Here is a 12,110-nt window from a genome sequence, read left to right on the forward strand (position 1 = left end):
TCATTTAATGCGGGCCAGGCACGGGGTAGCGAGCGTTTGATGTTCCCGTCGAGCGTCCTCCTCGCCAAGTGCAGGTCGTCGTCCGCGTCTGGCCACGTCCGACTTTTCCATCGGAGGCTATCGGCTCGCGCAATATTCAAATTTGGGCTGTGGAAATAAGCTGATGGCAGCTGCCATATGCCAGAAATAATGTTTGCAAAGCCAAGGCCCTCATTATCTCCCTGAGGCCTCAAGTGGAAAGACAAAGCGTGGTCGAGAGAGGTGGGGGGGAAATGCTTTTAGCCTCCTTTATGCTCAATTGTTGTGTGTTCCTCTTCACTCTCATGTGCCACTTGCATTTCCAATTATTGCGAGCGGCAACCGCCGCGCGGACATATGAATAATGACAGCATTAGCAGAGACACTCCTGAAGACAATTCTTCTTCCATATGCAGTCGGAGCCTTTCAAGTTCCCTCATCGTTGACCTCAGAAGTCCATCAGAGGGCCAACAATACAGAAGAGCTTTGATATGGCCAAGATTCACACGCTTTAAATTACAGTGCAACGCCGGAGTTCAAACGCTTTATTATGCTTTTTTTTTTTTTTTTTTTAATCTCACAATGCCACTATACTTGTTTTTTCAGGTGTAGATGTTGCGCAGGTACATTCTGACCTACCTTTGCCTTCTTTTTAGGGGCTGGATGATTTTGAAAAAATAATGTTTTCGCATTGCTTTTTCCTCAATATTGCGATTGCGATTGAATATGCGATTGTTTTGGCCGTCGCGACTGACTCTATTTGCATGATTTTTCCAAGACGAACATTCAGCTGCTTCAGCTGCTTCCACTTGGCAGGATGTAGCGGCACCCCGATATGATATATTTGACAATAAACTAATGGCCTATTAGAACGCGTATGGACCACTTCCAGGTTTTTCCAAAGTTAACAATGCTTGGCAGAGATCATATTCCGCACTTTAATGCGAGGATTAAGCGGCGCGACTCGTATTCAATGGAGACATCTGTCACAGTGATGTATGGGACAAAAATTGTTACACAAAGACGGGAAATAGTTCAAAAACTGCCTTGTGTGTTCGGTCTCGTCATCTTGATGTTCCGTCGGGATGCAGGTGAACGTGTGTCACCCTTTGAAGCACTGACTCACTTGGATGGTTCCTTCCAAGGTGCTGCTTGACACTTGACTTTTACATCTTAGAAAAAGCACTTCAAAAGGTGCACACAGTCCAATAATTATGGGGTGCGTTCGTTTAGGTTGAGGGAAATACGTTGGGCCCTAGTGTAATGTACCCTTACTTCAGAGAGCAGTGTTGTCCCTAAAGTGGGACGATTTTCAGAAAGGTGGTCAAAGGGCTTATAAAACCTTTGTTAGGTTTAAAAAAAACAAATGATAATAAGGTTAAATGTACATGTAAAATATAGTCGTTTATTGTAATAATCAAATCCATTCTGTATTCTGTTCGTATTATTTCTAATGAATGTAATTGTAATACGTTGAGCCAACTCTTTGATACGATTTAATGGAAAAAATAGTCAAGTATTCATTTTACTAATATTTATTTTATTTACAAGGAATCCATTTATCATTTATTTAATCCACAGATGTCAAACCCGAGGCCGGGGCCCAAATCCGGCCGACCACATCATTTTATGTGGCCCGCAAAAGTAAATCACGAGCATCGACTTACATGACCCTTCCTAAAATGTGTTCTGAAATTTTAAATGATCATGTGTAATAGTTAATGTTCGGCTTTTGACAGAATTTATTGGAATTACCTTTTTACTTTTATCATCCTTGAATTCTGATTTCAAAACAAGTAGGCCATCTTATTTGGTTTCACCATCATGACCGCTCATTGAGGGAAGTCGTAACTATAAAATGGCCCGTGACAAAAAATATTTAGTCAAATACGTGATTAAAGGGAGGAGAAATTCTGGTGTTATAGTACAGCAGATTGTTAAAAAAAATAAAATAAATAACAGTAAATAAATTGAAAGTATGCTCACCTGGCACATATTCTTTATCCTCTGCAAAAAAAAATACTAACAATACTGCCGCTTAGCCTTCTGTTTGTTTATCAAATCTCTGAGTTGTTTGTCTGTATTATACTGCCCTCGGCTGGTCAAGACAAACAATTCCCATTGAATGCATGCATCAGATCATGTTGCACAAACAATTGAACTCTTTACATTCTATTTCATTATTACCGTATTTATTTCATATACAGTAAAGTGCAAGACGTTAGAGTGGCATTTCTCGAAAAACCCATCACCAAAAAACTTTTGTTGGTGTTTTTGTGGGGTTCTTTTGCTCTCCTTCCTAATGATGTGTGGCGGGCAACAATGAGAGGAAGAGCACGCCTGCGCAAATGTGTGCAGTAACAAGCATACAAAAATAAACATACGCACACACTCAAGTGAAATATAAACATAATGCCGCGTACACATTTGGCACAGTGGTGGCAGGTGCTTGTGGAACATGTCAGTCTTTGATCAGGCCAAGTGCTGAGGGACAGAGTGTGTTTTCCTAGCACAGATGAGGGCAGGACGCACCCGCGTGTCAGCCGCAAACTTGTTGTTGTTTTGTCCGTGAAGCGGCTCGCTGGAAATGTGAAGTGTAGTGTGGCGGCTAATGAGGGTGTTGAGTCTTTTTTCCCCCCCCTCAAAGAAGATGCAGCGCACGAGTTGCGCACACACACACCATTAGATGCAAACAGTAGGAGAAAGCGGGATGTGACCCATCAGTCGCAAGGGGAAAAATATCCTGATACGGTATCTTTTCTTTGGAAGATGCAGGTGCATCTCAATAGAATGTTTCACTGCGATATCAACAGCGATGTCTCAAGTCGTCATACCCCATCAAGTGAATGGAAATGCCTTTATTACGTTATGGTCTCCCAAAATAATCTAACAAAAATATTTGTCTTTTTTTTTCTGACAAAGTATATTGTACTATTAGCCTCAGAGAAGTCAGTGCTTATCATACTATCCACAGTCACGGTTTCATTAAGTAAAATTCACACATACCAATCTTACCCAACACACTCATAATACAAGCAAAGACAGTATTTTTTTAGAATATGGATGAATTAAGAGGTTTTTGTGTCATTGTGCGTTTTAGATATGATTTGAATGAATCAGCCATTGATCCCAGTATGGAAAATGACGTCAGCCATCTGTGATCACTCTGATTGGCTGTTGACTATAGCCAATCAGTGTACGAGGTCGAAGTTTTTACCATGAATGAACTGAGCTGCGGCGACAAGAGTGATGTTCCTACGAATGAGACCATTTTCTGATTCTATGGTTATCTTTGTAGTTTTCTTCTTGGAAATCACAAAACTGTGCACCAAAGACACCAAAGAAAAAGCAAAATATACCTGAAACCAAAGTCTCGAACCAGTACGTTTTCCCGATTTAGGGTGTATTTTACTCATAACTAAATGTCACATGAGGAACAAATTATCACTTGAAGTTGTGATAAAAAGACAAACGTGTGCTGCAAATGTCCGAGGTACTCTGCAACGTGTTTACTGCGTTAGCAAATGTCACCCTCAGAAACAACACACTTGAAAGTCAACAAGGGATGATAAAGAGATGACGGATCACCACGGAATATTTCAATCCGTCCGTAGCCAATGAAATGAAAGCTCATGTGCCGAGGACGAATTAGTGCCATCTTCTCATCTCTTTTTTTTTCCCCCCTCAATTTTATTTTATTAAAAACGATGCCTTCAATTTCCCTGCGCTAGGATCAATCTCTTTAAGTGTGTCTAAGACATTCCATTTGGCTGTCACTTTGAATCGCCGTCTTCTCTTTGAAGAAGCCGTCTCGCCCCGCCAAAGCCAATGGAAGTGGCGTGGAGTTGTGCCACTCTGGGATACTTCGGATGGTTGAGGTGTCACAATGGAGCAGAACCACCAGCTGACGGCTATCAGGCGCGTGCAAACCAACAGGGAAAAAAAGAAGTCATTGTGTATCGTTTAGGATGGCACCAAGCAGCGCATCAACCTCCAACATAGCTGAAAACAAATGGCTGATTTTAAGACGTTTTTATTCATTTAAAAAAAAAAATAAAAAAAATAAAAAACTCCTTGTGTAAATAATCATAACACCAAAAGTGCTAGTATAGCGACTTTGCTAGTCACTAATTCACACGAGTGTATTTCGGCACTCTTTCTGTAATGCCCACAAAATGGCTCTAATAATAGGAAAGTAGTAATTACTTTCAAGAAAGTATGTTCAGAAGTTACGCAGCACACAAAGAATTGAAAGAGAAACAACATGCGGGGTCACTAGTAGCAGGGGAGGCAAGTGAAGCAGGTCCTCACTGGCGCCCCCTGCTGGATGTTCTCAGCAAGTGAAGAGTTTTACCATGTTTACCGCACGTGCTGACCTTCAAAACTCTGTCGAATATATTTCGTGAATGTGTGTGACATATTTAGTCACTCTTACAGCCAGACACCGCGACTCAAGTGCGCGCTAGGACCCAGAATGTACCGAGCTGCTGCCAGCGTGTGGCAGTGTTGCGCTCCATTGTAGCAAAGTGTAGAAGAAACCCACAGACGTCTAACCATAAAGGAAGCCTCGTCTGGTTGAGGACGTGCCGACTTAGCCGCCATCTTGAACCGGGAGTCCCCGGTGATCCGAATTTGGCGCCAATAAATTCATCACTTGTCAAATTCTTTACCGAATTTGGACATGGATTGGTTTGTTAGAAACGTCAGATGTGGTGTTATGATAGCCGACACCGAGGTGGTTTTATTATTGGGGCTTTTATAAAATTTCATTGATTTTGAGTGTTGAACATCGATAGGAAAATCGACTAGTTAACTACTCAGTTGAAGCCCAATTCAGAAGCAGATGTAGGTAGACGGGGCTTTGTGAAAAAGTCCACTACGTTTATTTTACAATTCACTCAAATGGGGCTGCAGTTTGGACTCATTGCTGCCCTCCATCTTGCCATTTTGTCACGTCTGTCGAATGAAAACGACATCACAGTTGCTCAGGGCTCAAGTAACGACCAATCATGGCTGACCTGTTTTCTGAAGCTGAGCTGAGCCGCGATTGGTCGAGCCCTGAGTAGTTGTGATGTCATTTTCATTCGACAGAAGTGACAAAATGGCCGCCCCCTGACATGGCGAAAAAGGGGTGGATTTTGCTTCTTAACTCATATTCCAATAACGCAATATTAATCAGAATGCCGTGTTTCAACTAGCGGGCCTGCTGGGAACATATTCTTGAAAAAAATATGTTAGGGTTGACTTCCCTTTTAAGGTCCTTTTTTTTTTTTTTTTTTTTTCTGAATGTGCCAAATGGTGATGAAACCGATCCTCGTGCAGTTGCTGGCAGCAGTGAGGAAGTGAAGGAACCGTTGGGCGGGTGCGTGAATCCAGTCAAACGCCGGCAAAATTCTCTCATCTTGATGAGAGGCGGGAATAATCAGATTAGATTTTTTTTTTTTTTTCTTTCTTCCTCCTTTCCCTCTGAGTGAGAGTGGGCGTTCGGGCCAAGTCTAAGTGTCGGGTGATGATGTGAGCAGAATGGACAGAACAAGGAGAGCTTTCTCCGGATGGAAGGCCCAAAACGAGCCTGTTCTCTTGGGGTTGGGTGGAGATATTGCTTGGGGGGGGGCAAGGATACCATGGTGGCAAAAAAGCACTGAGGAGTGAACATGAAGCTCTTTGCGGAAAGCAGAAGATGCAGCGGTTGATTTGTGGCTCCAGTAAGAACGACAGGAAACGAGTGAATTTATCGCGGTCATTTTGGTTTTATGTGCTGGTGTGTGCGTGTTATTTACAGTACATGCATAGTCACAGCTCAGTTGTATAACACAATTTCCATGACTCTGCATTCCACTGCCTTTGCATATTTGGACAATGTGCTGCTTTTATCTGTCCCAAAAAACAAAAACTACATGAAATGTGAGCTTGCTTGGAGAAGAAACAGTGTGATAGTTTTCGGATATGAATCATCCATCAGTGGAAGAGTATGTTTGGATAGGGGAGGTTATTACAACCTTTCTATTATGATGAAGACTCAAAACTTACTTGAATGGATGACATGACGGCACTCACGCCACACTTGCTGGCCTCTTCATTTGTTTAGTTACATGATGACATCATACTGAGAAATGCTGTTATAATTCATTGTAGATGAGTGTGGGTGTGTGTGTGTGTGTGTGTGCGCGCATATACAATTTTATTCTCCCCTTACAAAAATCAGTGGTTGAAAATAACTGTTTCTATATTACTGTAGAAAATACATTGAATTTTACAAATATGAAATAAAACAAGCCAATTGTTTGTAATTATGGTTATTGATTATGCAAGTAATTAAATCTTTAACTACGATTTATTCTCATGACAATGTTTTACCTACTTGATTAACCCCACAACACACACACACGCAAACAACATAGACGCACACAACACATGTGAAGTTGAGTTTGTGTGCGTATGACATTTCTGGCACTTTTTATTTCGAAATGCAAATAAAATCTGATTTACGGTAAATCGTGTATGCATGCTGCAACATTTATACGACCATAAGCAATTTGTTTAAGTTTAAATTTTAAAAATAACCATATTGAGTATGGATTTGACATTTTCTGATATAAATAAATTGAAGCTTGTTGAAAAGCCTGATTGGTCATGACATTAAAACCAACAATCAGAAAGGTGTAAGCTTCATTAAAAGTTACTTTGCAATATTAATATTTTGTTTTGTTTCTGTTGTACTAAAACAAAGTCCAGCTTTTACAATCAGGAGAGAAAATAGAACAAAAGATTGTATTCTTATCCCACTGCAGATTAAAATACATTTTACAAGACATTTATATATATATATATATATATATATATATATATATATATATATATACCTCAAATTCATAGTCTTTCAACGGAAAATCCTCAACTGGAAAATGTTATCCATCCTAAAAAGTTGAAGTTGATTTTCCCTGAGAAAATGTTTCATTTCTTTTATTTCGGACAGTGCATGGATCGATATATATATATATATATATTTTTTTTTTTTTCTCTCCCAGTTTCTGCATTTCTAATTCATTGTACAACATTTCAGTTCCGCGTCGGCTACTCAGCATTCACACGCAATTTCTACCGTCAGCGTTCTTCCTTCCTATTTGTTTGTTTTGCACACCAAATCATTGTCTTGCAGGACCCGAGCGCCATTCAGTGGTCGGAGTAATACAATTTTTAAAACATATAAACACGCGTGCAGACGCGTGACGGTTAATGTGACCCCCCCCAACCCCCTACACACACACACACACACACACCCGCACACACGCACACACACACACACACACACAAACCTTTAAATGATAACTCTCCCATTATTTGGTTGATTTTAAATCGTTTATTTTCTTTACGCGCCCTGCTTTGGGTGGGAAAAAAAACCCACGCCGTCCTCCCCCACTTTGATTCGACGTAGGTTTGCACACATCACATCAGAAAGTCAAATAAACTTGACTTTCAGTGGATGTCAAGAATCCAAAGCGTTTTAGCCCCTCAAATCCGTTTTGGGGAGGGAAAAAGCTTTAATAGCCTAATTGGGGCCGACCCAGTAAAATTGATACAATAACATCCCTGCGTGCGTGTGCGTGTGCGTGTCTGTGCGTGCGCGCGCGCGCGCGTTTTTCCACCCTAATGACTTTTTTTATTCTTCTTTTGTCGTCGTGGAGAAGCCGAGAAAATATTACATGAATACATTGAAGACTTGATTTGTCTCTGGCGCACTTTTGTGCGCCTCACTCCTGAAGGGAGTTTGAAAACATGTCACCTTTCATTAGTGATGTCCCAGTCCTGCACTCCTCCTTCTCCTCCTGCTCCTGCATGCCTCCGATGGTATTTATTTGCGCTAAAACAGACACACACTCGCACGCACGCACGCACGCACGTACACACACACACATACACACACCAGTCAAAATTTTAGAAATGCAAACGCGTGTCAATGTTTTTTATTTTCGTTTTTAACCTAACAAATCATTTTTTCCCTTTTTGGGGAGGTTTTTCTTTTATTTTCAATTTTCAATTTGTAATAACCATTTAATGTGCCCCCCGAACCCCATGTTTGTAGGAGGTGTAGCGATTATTTCATTTCAAGTGTTATCCAGCATGACGTCATTGATCACGTTTTTTTTTTTTCCCTAAAATGAAGACGTGAACTTTGTACGCTTGATAATTAAACGTTAATTGATGCACTTATTTTATTGGCAAAGTAGAACTTGAAGAGATTTTCCTAGGACATTTGAAAAGAATAAAATAAGCATTGTAGTTGTAGTAGGAGTAGGAGTAATTTTTTTAGTTCGTTATTCTTTGTAAAAGGTAAAAAAAAAAATTTCAATTTTAAAATTATAATTTGATTGTTATTGTTGATTTTGTTATACAAATTATTTCATTTCTGAATATATATTTGAAAAATAATTTAATTTAAAATATATGGTGAACGCTGCGTTAAAGTGTTGATTTGCTCTATCTGTCGAGCTAGTTAGCTAGCTAGCTAGCTGTCTTTCTGTGCTAAAAAGAAGAGCAACTAGTAAGAGGTTGTAGGCCTGACAAGTCTGTGTCGCTCCAAATGACTGAAGAAGAAGAAAAATGAGGTTACACCAAGTCTTCCACATGTCAGTGACGAGGCCAATGTCACCCATAAGCATTGAATCATGTTTTTCTTCTCATTTAAGGACACGCTAAAAGCAAGTCATCAATCTGCGTCTCACACCACCAGCAACCTTAAGGGTGTTTTGTTTTTGCTTTGCGTTTGACTGCTGTACTGCGGTGGTAACGAGGTGGCGGTGGGAGCGAGGCTCTTGGTGAGCCGCCATTGAACTAAGGACGGCTTCTCCATCTCGCTTTGTCAGGGGCGTGTTGATGTGAGGAAACATCTGCTGCGTCCAAATAGAGAGCGATGACTGAAATTATATGCAGACACGGAGGCCTGCCAGCCCTTGTGGCTAATGTAATCACAAAGGAGAGCCTCTGATCGTCCTCCTTTTATTAAACAAAACAAAAAAAATAATAACATGTGCTCAAAGCCTAGAAATGTAACTTCTTAAGGTTGCTGAATATCACCCTGGCCAAACATGTTGTCACTATCAACCACAACAACACGTGGGCAAAAGTATTGCGACGTGCCACCAAATCAATAAATGAAGTCATTTCTTGAGAATGACGAGCATGGATTTGATTTAGAATGCACTTTACATTTGGAGACAAATCTCAAAGTGCACAGTACAGGCAACCATAACTGCAATAAAAACAAACAACCGATAAGAGGAAGGAATTAATTTCAAACAAAACAACGAAAAGCAGTAAACAGATCAAATCGGGTAAAATTTGGCAAGATTTTTTTTTTTCGATAAAGGAAGATCTGAAAACAGTCCTTAAAAGCTAATTTTTCTTTGTACTCATGAATACGACGCTTGGTTGTTACCTACCCGGCAGGCCTGGGAAAAAAAAAACATCCGGATAAGTTAGCTACAAAAAAAGTGTATAGACAGAATGTCAGCCTTGACGGTACACCGGCGCCATATTTCTTGCCATCTTCCGCACACATTTTCATTCAACGTTTGCGAAAATAATCTCAAATTATTATGGCTCAAAGAGGGAGAAACGGACCCATGGGTCAATTTGACCCAGCTTTTTGGGTTATTCATTTGATCCAAAAAGTTGGACCCCACAAAACAACCCCCCAAAATCGGGTAGTTTTGTGGGTTATTCAATCGACAACTTTTTGGGTCAAATTGTGATAAATTGACGCAAGTGGAATCCGTCCGTTTTTGGACCCATAATTGGGTTATTTCTGACCCACAGTCTGTTAGCACCCTCTACTGGTGGAAGGTTGATACTGCAGTCAAACATTAGGTAACGGGAATCTGCAGCGTTTAGCCCAGCGACCCAAACGAACGACCATCACAATTTACAATGTCATTTCCATGGTATTGACGTTCAAAAGTTCTCTCAAAACTCTGTTTTGACCCCTTGTTGGTTATTTTTGACCCGGCTGTTTTGAGAGTGTTAACTCACACACACAATCGTGTGTTGATGTGTGCATTTTAAGGGGCGTGGCCTCGAGTGACATCAGGATCTGCAATCAATCGGATTGGCTGTTTAAAACCCAGTTACTTCAGTGTTAACGTCTGCGCCATGCTCCTTGCGAGTGCTTTCATTTTGTGCATCGGGTGGCAGTTACTAGTTTTTTTTTTTAATTATTATTCTCACAGTGGGGCTATGTCCCTATTATTACAGTAAACTACTGTGGGGTAATAACAAGGTAATATTTCGGTAACGTGATTCCACAAAAAAGATTTGGGGTCACAAATTGGTCGAGCAAATTCCTCACTGACATCGTAAAATGGCCCCAAAAAATCCTGACACACTCACATTAGCTTACCTTGTTGCCGGTCCTGGGTACGATACGCCACAATCTCCACTTTGCTTGCAGTGCCCCGCTTTGTGTCCTCTTGGATGCAACGTGTGTCCTTAGCAATGCGGTAGATCCCGGAGATGTGGCGTCTTGTTGCCAGTGGGTGTGGTGGCAACCGAGCGGCAGCCCAGTGGAAAAAGTGGCAGCCGGAGATTGCGGGCCTGGTCAGAAAAGCTACAAATGTTCTTCCCTCCCTGGAGGTGTGGAGTCAAGTGTGCCCCGATACTTTTGGAGATAGAGCATGTGCCAGCTTCTCCGGATTTGCTGTGCCCCTGGGCAGTCTGTCGCCTATCGAATCCCCCTCCCCCCTCCCCCCGCATGGTCCTGGTAGCGGTCCACTTGAGAGAAAAATAAATTTTCAAAGGTGGGGCCCACATTTCACCTGGTCGGTTTTCACTCGGCAACAGCAGCTCGCCCGATGCTTTTATGATTGGGATGGCTAAATTGGAACCAGAGAGAGGGAGGGGGGTGCGAGTATAGGGAGGGGTCGGGTGACTTTTTCAGCGAGCATCACGGCAGCCGGTGAAGCTTTGTTAGGTTTTTTTTTAGGGGCGCAATGAATGTTGTCATTGTTATTATAAGGATAATCGCCACGTCCAGGGCTCGCTGCGCTGCATGCTAGCGTGTCACTTGTCATGAGCGTCAAGACGTCGGCAACGAGAAAGCTCCACTGCGGAAACGTGTTGGGCGGCTCCGAGCTGTGACACTGACAGCAAAACGTTGGCAGCTTCACTCAAGTTTCCCCAAAGGAGACACGTGGGGAGGCGAATTTTGCGCAGGACAGATCGTTGATCATCTCTCTGGGTTCGGCACTGGATGGATGCAGTGTCATCCGGATGACGTCAGGACAGGACTCTTGTCATTTTGGCTTTGACTTTCTTGCTTCTGATTTGCCCTTTTTTGCTTGCCCTCTTACAAATAAAAATCTTAAGAGTAATACTATTCTTTTGACCGCTCTCTTTATTGTGTGTTATAATTATGATGAACATTATTATTATTAGAACTGGTCGTAGTATAGTAGCAATAGTCCAAGCATAGTACAAGTTGTAGTAATTTTATTAGTTGCATTCAAGTAGAACTGTGATGATGATAATGATGATTGTAGTAGTAGTATGAAGTAGTCGTCATCGTAGTAGTAAAATAAAATATTTAGTTCCATTGGATTAATTAAAATCTTTATTCAGACATGTACATCTGCTGCGCATTAGGAAAATGTGTTAAATTCACATGCATCATTTGAATAGTTTTCTCAAAATTACGTCAGTTGATTACATGCATACGTTTAGAAATATTCATTTTTTAATCAATAATCACAACCAAGCTTTATTTTAAGGATAATTGTTTTTAATTTCAAGAGGTGCTGATTTATTGATGTTTTATTGGGGTTGCATCTTTTGAAGCTAAATATCATACTAAAAATATATTTTACAGTACATGCACAGACAGGCGATTGGGAACAGAACAGTGATGTAATGTTCTACACCACCATTACCATAAAGATATTGTGAAATGTTTAAATATTTTGACTGTTTTAATTCAAATAAAATAATAACATCCAAAACATGAATGTCTTTTGAAAGACATAATTTTAGCGACTGCAACAGATATTTCTTTATCTTTCCAATTCTTAGTAATCCTACTTATTCTACTGCGCCAGGTAAAA

This window comes from Filicampus tigris, chromosome 15 (genome assembly GCF_054856515.1).
Source record: "Filicampus tigris isolate MCC_2025a chromosome 15, RoL_Ftig_1.0, whole genome shotgun sequence".
Taxonomy (NCBI): Eukaryota; Metazoa; Chordata; class Actinopteri; order Syngnathiformes; family Syngnathidae; genus Filicampus; species Filicampus tigris.